Below are 13,950 nucleotides of genomic sequence, written 5' to 3'. Positions count from 1 at the left end.
AATCCCTAACCTGGCATTCAGTGGTATAATATTTTTGTGTCGGAATTAATTGGATGGGATTCAAAAAAGACAAATTCTTTCCAAAATAAGGAATTCCATGATATTGAAACTATTTCAATCCCTTTTTTGGACAGAATGGAATTCGGAAAGTCCTTAATTGAATTCCTGGCAATCCCGTTTTAATTCTTTTCAATCTTTTTTCGTTTGCTGGGCTTTCAATTGTTGAATTTTTAAATCAATTTTTGTTTGGTCATGTTATTAAAGTACGCTATTTTATTTTTGTTAAACGAGAAAAAATCAGTTATTATATTTGTCGGCAAGGAAACATATAAAGCATTTTCAATCCTTTGACCTTTAGATTGTAAACAAGAATGGTGTAGTTAACGTCTTTAATCTTTAAGTGTAATAACAAACGTTGGCAACGATGTTTGTAATTATTTAACGTTCGATTTAAACGCATGTTACATAGCTTGATATTGTACCAAAAATGTAGAATATGAGACGGGAATAAGCCCCAACGTCTGCAGCAAAGTAAAAATCTTAATTGTTGCTTCGTCGAACATAATAGTTTATGTTGTAAATTAATCCATGATTTTAACAGCATTGTGTTGTGTTGAGCAATTTCTATATGCTATCAAGATGATTTTTAAAATTCTATCAGTTTTTCTTTTAATGGAGAATTTTACGAACAGATCTTTGGTAGTTCAATAGGTTCCCCCCTCCTCTCTCCAATTTTGGCTGACATATATAGTCATGAACGACTTGAAAACTCGTTGCCTTCAATCCTTTGACTTTCAAATCGACATATTTTACCGTTATGTTGACGACATTTTTATGTGTATTCCGAAATTGAAACTTAATGAAATGATGTCATCCTTGCATTTAACAATTATTACCCTCGTCTTAAATTCACGTATGAACTGGAGAAGAACAATTGTTTGAATTTTTTGGACACGACTGTATTTAGACAGGACAATTTCTTAGTTACTAACTGGTATCGTAAACCAACGTTTTCTGGTCAATACATCAATTAGGTACTTCTCCAGTCATCCGTTGAAGTATAAGATTAATACCATCATTAATTTAGTTGACCATGCAATCCTTTTGTCCGATGAGTAGTTTCACAAAGAAAATATTAACTTTGTAAAATCCATTTTGTCGAACAATTGTTTTCCGGACTCGCTAGTGAACAAACATATACAAAAAAGATTTGTCGAAATTAATAAACAGTCGAATAATGTTGATGGTGTTAATAACGATGATGGGGAACACAATATTTTAGATCTAAAAAATTATGTGCCCATTCCCTATGTAAAAACTTTTAGCGATGACTTACGGCGGATTTTTAGTAATTATGGCTTAAGCACTTTATACATGGTGATCTTATACACTAAGAAATTGGATGTTTTAATTAAAAAAGGGAAGGACAGATTAGATAGTAAAAAGTGCACAGGGGTTGTTTACAAACTAGATTGCTCTGATTGTAATGCTGGCTATATTGGTCAGACTAAGAGACATATAGAAACTCGCATAAAAGAACATTGCGCTGCACCTATAAAAAAGATTTCTAGATACAATGCTATTACTCTTCAATCTATCATAAAATAGGATCGAAATAGGGCCAATATTTAGTATTGAAACAAGAATATTTTAATCTTAAATAAAAAATTTCTTAAGTCTAGAATAAAATAATCTTGATACTATCCCTCTAACTTTCTCAGAAAGATTCAGATAGAACTTTGTGACAATCTTATAATATTCTTCATTCAACAATAGACGAATCTAAAAGAAATCTTATTCTACTCTTGCAAAAAGAGAATTTGTAGATTGTTAGGATCTATTATATTATTCTTTCAAGATCCTTTTTGTGATAGAATGAAGTAAAGGTATTTATAAACAAAAACACAGCTATTATTTTGTAACGTTTTATTATAATCTTGTACAATTAGACAATATTCAATTATAATTATAAAAATCATAAATCATAAAAATGATTAAAAATCATACAAAACGTATTTGATGGAAAGCGTCTTTTATAGAGAAATCAATGGAGAATAAAACGAAATGGAACGGAAACAATCGTTGACCATTAGCAGTAATTTTGATGTTGATTGCTCTATGGATAGCCAAATCTTGGAATTTCAATCTCTAACATCTGTGGAGAAAAAAACGCTCATCACTGCACGCTCATTGGATATTGCACGTCGCGCATGGCATTATCTTAATTTACTTTTTATCTTTTTCTAATTCTTAAAATTAGAAAAGGATAAAAAGTAAGTTAATAAACCACTGTGTTAAACCGAGATATTAAAATTAATATATGTTGGACAAATCAACAACCAATCGATACACGAAACTGTCACTAGTGTCATTTTCGTATGTCAAAGTTAATTGTGTGTGCTCAAGATTGAGACCCTGGTACCCTGATACCTTGAAGGTTTCCTTTCGGTGTAGATGAGCGCATTATTTCTACCTTCCAGCCAATTGCGAGCCTAGAAATAGTGCACTCGTCTACACCGAAAGGAAACTTATTTTTGCTCCCCATTGTACTCCTTTTTTAAAGACATATGCGGCTCGTCCGTCGTATTCATTGTGGTATTCGTTGAAGTGATGCACGAATCGGTACCCGTATCTCTCATTGGTCGATATATACAATACCACACCACAACAGATTCAAGTTTAAACGAAGCTATTGCTAATCTTGTTCTTGAAACAGTTGCGTAATACGTAAGTGGCAAATTGCGAATGAGCGCAATAGAAAATCCTTAGATCAGTATTCTTAACCGTTGCAAGTACAACGTATACGCGCAACTTCACCATTCGCAATGCAACGAATAAGTTAACCCATTCGTTTCTCTCGAAACGTATACGTTATGTTGTGGAAAGTAAATCTGTGAGGACACACATACAAATATTTGTGTAAATAATGAATCTTAAAGATATAATATTAAATGTGCTAATTATAAATGCAGTAGAAAATGCTGAAATAGCAGAAGAACGAAGGGTAATTTTCCATATTAGGAACAATTTTTTTGAATTGTCTAAAGACCATTCTACAATAGTAAACATAGTCGTAAGTGGTTGTAAAGTAGTACTACCATTTGTAAAGTGTGTTGCGGAAGATGGTTAAACTTCATCTTTCACGACTACGAAGATGTAGAACGTAAGAGCTGTAGAACGTAACCAATCAGAATGTTGTTATTCACGTGACCACGCCGCTATCATTCTTTTTGTCGAAATAGAAATATAAACGTGAAAACATTTTGTACAACACTTACGACTACTACTATTCCTACAACTCTACACCTACGTTTACACTATTGTAGAATAGTCTTAATGAAAAATTTATACAATTGTTTCGCAAAGATGCAGCAAGATATGTTATCGATCTTGTTGAACCGCATTTAACTCCTCAAACAAGGATATCTGCAATTGATTCCACAACTAAGGTAATTATTCTAAAATTTATAACTTATGTACATAATGCACATAAACATAAACAATAAAGAGCTGTTTTTGTAAGTTATGACAGCATTGCGATTCTTTGCAAGTGATTCTTATCAGATGGATATTGAGAAAACATTTATCTGGTTGTCAGTCCACCGACAGTTTTCCGTAGTATTCATGAAGTGATAGATATTGTTCAGTATTATTATTTTTATATGATTTGTAATGCACGCGTTACACCGTTATGTGCGGCCGATAGAGTACTTTTTTCCAGTAAGCTTTGCGTGCGAGAGAGAAGCTCAGAGAGAGAGAAGCACGATGTGCCACGTAGCAACAGCGCACAATAAAGATTCATCGTACAAACGTACAACAAGACAATTAATATTATATTACTATTTTTTTATTTTAGATTCTATAGAAGATTCGAATTTCATGGCACTATAGAGTGTATAGATTGCACCCACATTGCCATTTTTCCTCCAACAGAAAATAATAATTCTAAACATATATGTATATGTCAACAGAAAAGGATACCCACTCAATTAATACTCAATTAGTAATAATAATTCTAATATAAACTATTTTCATTTTTTAAATTTTATAAATTAAAAAAATAGTAAATAGTATATTACACAATTACATAATATATTTTATTTTATTGCAGATCTGTGACTGGCGATTGAAAATTATGAACAAAAATGCACGGTACCCTGGTAGTACTCACGATACGTACATTTGGAACAATTTCAATGTAAAAAATGGTACAAGTAGAAACTTGCACATTGCTTCCTCATAGTTTTTAAGTGTGCAAATAGAAACTTGCACATTGCTTCCTTACAATTTTTAAATGTGCAAGTAGATACATGCACATTGCTTCCTCACAGTTTTTAAATGTGCAAGTAGAAACCTGCACATTGCTTTAGTTTTTAAGTGGGCAAGTAGAAACTTGCACATTACTTCCTTACAATTTTTAAGTATGCAAATTATAAATTTGCACATTGCTTAATCAACATTTTATTTTGCTCATAAAACTTTCTCTATGAGGAAGCCTATTTTTTTATGCATAATTATTAGTAGATACTTATTAATTTGGCTTCCTCATAGAGGAAGCTTTGTAAGCAAAATAAAATGTTGAAGCAATGTGCATAGCATACTTAAAAATTGTAAAGAAGTAATGTGCAAGTTTCTACTTGCCCACTTAAAAACTAAATCAATGTGCAGGTTTCTACTTGCACACTTAAAAACTATGAAGAAGCAAATTTCAATTGTGACTCAATTTCAATTGTGTCAAATTTTATTGTGACTAATATCTGTTATACTAATTTATGATATACTATTACAAAAATCAATTAAATAATTAATGTTTTTACTAAAATGATCTCTACTAATTGCGGATATTTTTTATTTCTATTTGGTTCAATCGGTTAGTTAATTCTTCCACGGAAGTAATGTGCAACTTTCTAATTTGCACACTTTTAAATTATTTTTTCTAATTTTGTATCGCGTTGTATTTTTCACTTAAGTAAGGTAGTACAATTCTTTTATTTACTTTCTGTTTGGCGCTCACCAAACTGTATATAGATGCATGTATTATAATCGTTAGTTTAGTCCCGTTCGCATTCGTTGTACATAGTAGTCTTTTGCATACCTAGTATTTAAGTATTTCGGTGACTTGCGCGAAACGTCGGCGGATCGCGATCGACGCGGAATCGATATTTGCGCGACTCACCAATCGGTGCTGCCCTCGCTCACCCCACGAGGGCAGCCGCCTGAAGAACAAGTACTCGCTCGCGACACTTTTCCAGCGCCGCGAGCACGAGACACTCATCGTCTAACCGTCTCAACGTCTCGTCGTCTCGGAGCTCTCTCGCCTTTACACTTCGGAGCCCGAGAGATTAATTTAGCGGCCTGCTAGTGCGATCGCCGGCTTTCTCTGTGTGCCTTGCTTGCTGCCTATTGCCTTGCTTGCTGCCTATTTGCCTTGCTTGCGGCCTACCTGCTACCTTCTCCGCTTTCCTGCTTGCTGCCTGTGACGCCCACGAGCTTGCATGAGAGACGGGTCCTACAGGAGTCGACGGCACAACGAACGGTGAGTCGCATTTCGCTTAACTATCTCGCTTTGGGGAGTCTTTACACACCTCCCCTGGTCCTTTGAGTTCGCTCTTTCGCAAATCCGGGTAAGGCTCTACCGCCCCCCGAGCACTCTCATTTTGATAAAAATTTATACATTGTTTTCGTGGTTGCTCTAACTTCCGCCAATTTTGAGATATCGGGCTATTTATAATTCTATCATATTTTTTAGTCTTTTTAACCCTGTTTCATATATAATTCTTTCCCTCTCTCTTTCCCTCCGTCTTTTCTCCTTTGAATATGCCATCTTTTTTTCCCCTCCCTTTGTCCATCTTTGTTTCTTACGGTGTTGCTAAGGTGACGACAAGCGTCTTGAACATTCAAAGAAGTGTGAATGTATTAAGAATTTATGAAACTTGACAAGTATTAGATAAAGTTATAGTTATTCTTTAATTATTATTTAAAAAAAATATATGCATAAAGGAAAGATCCCTAATATGAAATAGGCTTCTAATTTATTAAAATTTTTTTAAAATTTTTAATTTACATCCCAAATAATAATTTTAATACTATAAAACGATCAGGACGAACTTCTGATTTGAGCAGCAGTAGAACACACTGAAAAATATAACAAAAATTAGAAACAACCTGATATCTTAAAATTTGCGAAAGTTAGAGCTATTAAAAGCATTTCTCTAAAAATTATAAACATTTGATCGCGTATAAAGCTGGATCTAATCAACCAAATCTTAAAGAATTATATATGAAATAGGGGTAGAAAAGACTGAAAAATATACTAAACTTAGAAACAGCCCGATATCTTAAAAGTTGCGGAAGTTAGAGCAACCACAAACATTTCTACAAAAATTCAAAATTTTCTGAAGAAAGAACACTTTACCGATCATCGCCAAATTCAATCCCAACCTTCTTTACATGATACTCTATCGATTAAAAAAAAATGCATGTCGATATCTCAAAAATTACAGAAGTTAGAGTATATAAACGAACATTTCTACAAAAATTCTAAATTTTATTAAAAAAGAACCGCTTTACCGATCATTGCCAAATTCAATCCTAACCTTCCTTACATGATACTTTATCGATTAAAAAAAAATGATCCCGATATCTCAAAAATTACGGAAATTAGAGCATAAACGGACAACAAAAGCGTACATACATACACACACACATACACACGGACATTTTGTACAAAAATGATTTTTCGACGTTTTAGAACATTCTAAACACTTTGCCAAAGATACTTAAAAAAAATTTTTTTTCACGAAAACAAAGCTTTCTCTATGAGGAAGCAAAATGCAATAGTCCATCTGTACAGAAGATACCCAAATACAATAAATTTTCATTTAGTAGGTAAAATAAATGGTAATTATTTAGTTTAGGGGCCTCACCTCAAATCTCGATGTAATTATGCTCAAATAAATATTGCATCACGTACATACAATTTATAGTATATGGTCTAATGATGAAGACTATTAGGAAAATCAGGTGGTATATAAGTAACCCGAGCAGGTAAAAAACATTACATTTATGAGAAGAATTTTTGACACACATTTAATAAGTACAAGGAAAACTACAAGACGGTAAAAAACTTTCTTATTTAGTATGTTGTACAATCAACTGAGAGAGAGAGAGAGAGAGAGAGAGGGAGAGGGAGAGGGAGAGGGAGATTGTGATCAGAAGTTAGGTGTAAATAATACCTCCATTAATGTTAGATAATGTGTATATTCCTTTTCCCATAATTTAATAGATGTAAATATCATCTCATCTGGATTATATTGGGTCACCCCGTTCGTACTAATCGTCATGTATGTTTTCTTTATATCTTTATATTCTACAATTCTACAATAAAATTGCTATTTAAATTATCAGTTTCAAGACAAAAAAGGAAATAATATAATTTAAAAAAATTAAATTAATTTTAAATTAAAAATTGAAATTTATATAATTTTTGTTGAATTCAGATTTGTACATTCTTAGCAATAATTATATACAGGCTGTCCCAATGCACTGTATCCAATGCTGTGATGAGGTAGAAAGGATCAAGATAAACAAAAGGTCCAGTACTATTTTGCGATATTGCAATATAAAGTTATTAATTAATACATCTGAGCGAATGAACGCATGAGAAGCGGTAGGCGGGACTCGGCTGGCGCGCGGGAGGGTTAGTGGAGAGTGTCGAGGAGCGTGGTCACGCGGTGAGTAGAGAAGGGCGTGCTGCGCGCGCCTACCGAGTCCGGCCTACAATTTGATACGATCATTCGCTCAGACGTATTAATTAATAACTTATTAATTATTGCAAATATCGCAAAATAGTACAGGACATTTTTGTTTATCTTGATCTTTTCTACCTCATCATGAGAATTGAATACAGTGCGTTGGGACACCCTGTATATGCTTATTTACAAATAATAATAATGTAAAAATTAACACAAAATTATATTCGAGATTCTGTTCTATTATGCATATAATATTACAAAGTAAACTTGTTGAAATTACAGCGATTTAATGTTTGCCATAACAATTAAAAGTAATAAAATATTTCTTACTTCAAAGCGTAAGGGAAGAAATACTCAGAAGTTCGTTCTGCAGCATAAATCATATAGTAAAATCCGCCTTTTCCTTGTAATTGTTTTATCAGATCCAGTTGATCTATTACGAATAACTTGAATTTTGTCCCACATTTTATTTCATTTTCTTTGATAACATCACTTCTTGAATGCATTTCTATTTATAATAATTATAATATGTTATAAATATTATATATTGTAATCAAGACGGTAGTGTCTTGCGCCAAGTATACGCATAACGCGAGACCGTCCCCTCATTTCAGTAACGGCTGAATCGATCAAGTTCCGAGTAGGCTCAATCAATAGCTTAGGTTTGAATTATATAGTAAAAGTGTTTTCAGATTTCCTCTACGTGCTCTACAAGCGGGGATATTGCGACGCAAAATTTAAATCCTGAAATTTACATTTAACTCTTTTAGGACGGGTGGTCCATTTAGTGACCACCTCTTTCATTTCAGAAATTATAGTCCGATCTTTATTAACTTGCTATATAGGGAGTTTTTATGGTGCACTATGTGAATCTGAAGTCAAAATTAAGAATAGTGGGACCAATATAGCGGATTTAAATTTTTTTAAATGCAATTTACATAAAACTCCCTTTTAGGTTTTTGAGGTCGTTAAGTTCGGATCATTCGGCTTGTTATTGAGCAGAGCTCTTTGCACTTCGATCGCCAGAATAATCGTCAGAATAGAAAAACCATTTTGACATCTACGTCATTAGCTCGAGTACATTAAAACAAATTAAACGTGTCCCGTTCTAAATAGATCTGCTATTTCGAATTTTGTAATTGTTACGTCCTGCGAACTCCACGATTACCCTTCTTCGCGGAAATTCCTATGCGTCTAAAATAGCCCTTAAGATTAGGATAAGTAAACTGAGCACGGACGGTTATCCATCGGCAAGTGAGTTATGATCTCTATTTCCTATTTTCCTTTATGTTTGCTAAACGAGATCGAGAAATCGAGAGAAAACTTCCAGACGACAAAATCCAAACAAACAAAGCATATACGACTACGTTTTATCAACTTTGCCTGGCCCACTACTATAAAACACGGCAACATGACGCGCCAAAGGGGCCTTAAGGGGATGCTAAAGCCGTCCAAATTACCGACAATTCATTTCAAAGCTCTCATTTTGAAACGGCTTTACAGATCGCAAAATCCTTTTACAGGAGTAAAGTAGAGGTACTAATGAAGGGTGGGATTGTCAAATAATTAGTAATAATTAAAAAAAATTTTTAAATGCTGTCACCTCATAACCTTATTTTCTGATATAAACAGTTGTATACGTAATATGTACGAAATTAAACTTTCCCACCCTTCAGAAGACGTGCACAAACAATAACGTACCTTTGAAATTGAGATTGAAAGCCTGGAATAAAAATGAGAGCTTTGAAACGATCGTGTATATTTTTCACAAAAATATTCACGCAGAGCAGCAATTATGTCACAGCAGTAGTTCACGGATCTTGCGAGAGATGGCGAGATGGCGCACGCAGCTGTGGGCAGTTTCGGGGTTGGCTACATTGTCTGGTTCCTACACAGCAATCGAACCAGACAGATATATGATACAGATATCTCGTTAGGTATTTTTACATTTTTTTCAATTATTACTAATTATTTTACAATCCCACCCTTCATTAGTACCTAAACTTTACTCCTGTAAAAGGATTTTGCGATCTATGAAGCCGTTTCAAAGAACGAGCTTTGAAAGATATGTGCCATGGTACAGATATCGCGTTAGACATTTTTACATTTTTTTCAATTATTACTAATAATTTTACAATCCCACCCTTCATTAGTACCTAATCTTTACTCCTGTAAAAGGATTTTGCGATCTATGAAGCCGTTTCAAAGAACGAGCTTTGACAGATAAGGGCCCGATTCTCTATCTACAAACGTATGCGTAAACTCTGCTCTAACAGAAAAGCTGCAAGCTTATTGGCTAAAAACTGTGCGATAGCCAATCAGCAGCCTTTCTGTTAGAGCAGTGTTTGCGCATACGTTTCTCGTTAGAGAAGCGGGCCCATGTGGTACAGATATCTCGTTAGGCATTTTTACATTTTTTTCAATTATTACTAATTATTTTACAATCCCACCCTTTATTAGTACCTAAACTTTACTCCTGTAAAAGGATTTTGCGATCTATGAAGCCGTTTCAAAGAACGAGCTTTGAGAGATATGTCGTACAGATATGCCTCGTTAGACAAGGACATATATCTCTCGTATTATTCCTTTCTCTCCTATGTATGTAATTTGCATGCACCCATTTATTCCTCTCTCTCTCTTTCTCTCCCTCTCTCTCATCCCTGTCCCTCTCTCTATCTTTCTCTTACAAGTACACTGGGTAGCTACTCTTAGTATGGTAAAATCAGGATTTTCTGGAAGAGTGGTGTTAGGATTCTAGGGTATATTTGAAGAAAGAAAAACGGTAATGTAATTTAGGACAAGAAACTCTATTTATTATAGTTCATATAATGAGTCTATATGAGTTATATATAAGGCCATTTTGACGCCGACGGCGGCGCGTACGGCGGCGCGTATGGGGGCGCGTATCAAATAATATTATGAGCACGAAAAAATATACACGAAGAATTTATTTTGAGAATCAGAAATATTAAAAAAACGCGACAAAGTTTTTTTCCTTCCGGATGAAATTCCAACGTGCGCTTCTAAGGTCAACGCGCATCCTTTGCTAAACGAATGAATTCATATACACGTTTTGCTGTCAGATTTTTATTGACGTGATACAGACGGGTGTACATCTGAGCCTCAATAAAGCGCGAGTTTAATCGTAAATCAATTATGCGAAAGATCTTAGATCTTATATTCGTCAATAGAGTTATAAAATCCGCAAACAATGCAAAAATTTGCGCATAGTCCCTCGTGATCGAATATAAATGCATCGCGTCGCTTTGCTAATGATCGGATAAACATTTTCTCGAAAACGCAACAAAATATTTGCTCCACGAAATAAGCTCGCACAAATCGCATGTGACAAAACTGAAATTTAGCAATTATATGTAAAATCAAAAGCTATAAATTAGTTTTTTGTTTTGAATAAGAGAAGTTGAGACACGTAGCGATAAAATTGAATGAATTCCCAACACGATAAAGATAAGTTTAATAATTTTCTTCTACGGTTTTCGTTTCCTTTTTAAAAAATAGAGATGTTAAAAAAAATCAATATAAAGTAACATGTAACAAAAGTTTCTCTTGGTGTAAATTTTCAAAAGGAGGAAAGCAAGTTTGAAAGAATAATATGATGAATCAACATTCTCTGAATACATATTAAAAACCATTTAATTTTTTTCCTACGCGTTGTGGAAAACATGACGGCTCCGTGTAATTGTTAATTACCGCGAGACATATGCTAACGAACCGTCGTAAGCAAATTCCTCGAAACGTTCGCTACAAGAGAAAACGAAAACAATTTTGGGACAAGAACGGAAGCGTTCGTTTGATCGTCATCGTCGTCATCGTCTTCGTTTCCGAAAAGATGTACGTACTCCACTAAGTAAGATAAATCATAATTATTCTTGATATCAGCATTCGCGGCATCCTAAAAGTCCCGCTGGATAAACACTAGATACTTGTAGCATCCGAGTTTGATTTAGCCGGGCAACGTGAATAACACAGTTTCACGTTTGCCCGTCTCTGTGAAAAAAAAAACGCGACGATTACCTTTTTCCTTTCTTTTCAAGTCCTATGTATACTTGTAAACTTATAAATGTATAAAAACGATTAGACAGTAACAGAATACAATTTCTTTATGATTCTCGAAATAATCTTTTTGGATTTCTAAGCACAAGGAAAGACATCTATTTTGCTTAAGTGTTATTCGACAAATCATGCAATGATACCCTTCATGGAGTGCAGTAACGGCTGTCACATACTGGCAATGGAAACGAAGACGAGGGCGAATAGAAAACGGATAAAAGATTGAAGCGCACTCGGAAGGGAAATGAAAGCACCGCGAGCTTCCTCTTCTCGACGGTCCTTCGACTTTATTCGCGAGGCAACGATACTTTACGCAAATATCCAGTATTCTGTATACAATCCATAATTAGCTAATCATCCGTCGACGAAACATATCGCTCGCGAACAGCCACTTCGGCGTAAACTGCACGTTATGCGCGTTCTCGCGTATCTCAATCACTATGACAAGCAAATATATATAAAAAAAAAACATTTTTTTTTAAAACAGAAATTGAAATAAAAAAAGACATTTTTTGCGAGGTTGCTATTATATGCTTGAAAAATACATATGATATAAAGGCACAAAATAAAAAAAGTATGCAGAATTATTCTTATTGTTAGTACAAAGTAATCGGATCATGATCCTGGAGACGTCCCATGTCCGTGATATCGTCATCGTGGACGGGGTCTGGGGCCCACAGAAAAAATAATAAAAATAATATGTATGTGCGTATGCATATGTATGTGCGATTGCGTATGCGTGTGCGTGTGTATGTATATCTATGTTGAATTGCATTACTAGTTTTATGTAATATTATTTACTTTCGACAGTAACAATAAAAAAAATAATATAATATATTTCATTTATATATGTATTTTTTCGTTTATATTCCCAACATTTTATCAACGAAATAATAAATAGAGTTTCTTGTCCTAAATAACATTACCGTTTTTTTTTCTTCAAATATACCCTAGAATCCTAACACCACACTTCTAAAAAATCCTGATTTTACCATACTAAGTGTACGCTACCCAGTGTACTAAGAGAGAGAGGGACAGGGATGGAGAGAGAAAAAAAGAGAGAGAGAGAGAGAAAGAAGAATAAATGGGTGCATGCAAATTACATACATAGGAGAGAAAGGAATAATACGAGAGATATCTGTCCTTGTCTAACGAGGCATCTATACGACATATATCTGTCAAAGTTCGTTCTTTGAAACGGCTTTATAGATCGCAAAATTTTTTTACAGAAGTAAAGTATAGGTACTAATGAAGAGTTGTTCTTTCCATGTGCTCCCTAAGTTACATAACAGTTGCAAACTGGTTTACTGGGATTATGTTATAATAATTAAGATTTTTATTCAGTTTTGTTATCTATACTGTTCATCAGCTGCCGCTACTCTCTACTCTGATGCTAAGACTGAGGTATATTTTTCTATATAAAGACAGAATAAAATTAGTTATATATAAATCAATACTATAAATTTAATATTTATTGCATTTGTTATAAAAGTTATTATTTTACCCCATCAAGAATGGATAGATCCTTTGAAAGAGTTTTACATCATTCATTTACATTACAAGAAAAAAATTATTAGAGGTGCAAGAGATGCAGTAAATTGCCAAGTCTAATAAGTACCCGCGTCAATACATACTATGTATACTAATTCACATTCTCAATTATGCTACTGTTATTATTTGTCATCAGACAATTATAAACATACACATAATAATTAGATACATATTATATATATATATACGCACATGTGTGCATAAGAATATATATAATTTATAAAAAGCGGGTGCTTATCAGCCTTGATACGTTACTGCCTTCTGCTACAGACGGCCAGAAAGCATTTTCAGGTTCAGGCCGTATTGCTAAAGAATCCAAGACGCGGTAACGCCGCGCGGCGTTGCCGCGTCTATAGCATATGTCTCTCTACCGTGCGTCTGTGTGAGCAATTCAGTGGTGTGTGTACGTGTACGGACATACACCACTTCATAGAATCTGAAATAAGTTGGTAACACTGAAACCGGAGTTTCGCGTTGTCACCACGCGAGGTCTCCAATATCAGTTCGGCCTTTGCTTTAGTTGACAGAGGGAGCTTTCCATCAAGGCATTTAGACGACACACATCGACACAGTG

This window comes from Temnothorax curvispinosus, unplaced genomic scaffold (assembly GCF_003070985.1).
Source record: "Temnothorax curvispinosus isolate PA1 unplaced genomic scaffold, ASM307098v1 QBEX01005388.1, whole genome shotgun sequence".
In the NCBI taxonomy this organism is placed as follows: domain Eukaryota; kingdom Metazoa; phylum Arthropoda; class Insecta; order Hymenoptera; family Formicidae; genus Temnothorax; species Temnothorax curvispinosus.
Note: the sequence above shows the minus strand (reverse complement) of the source record.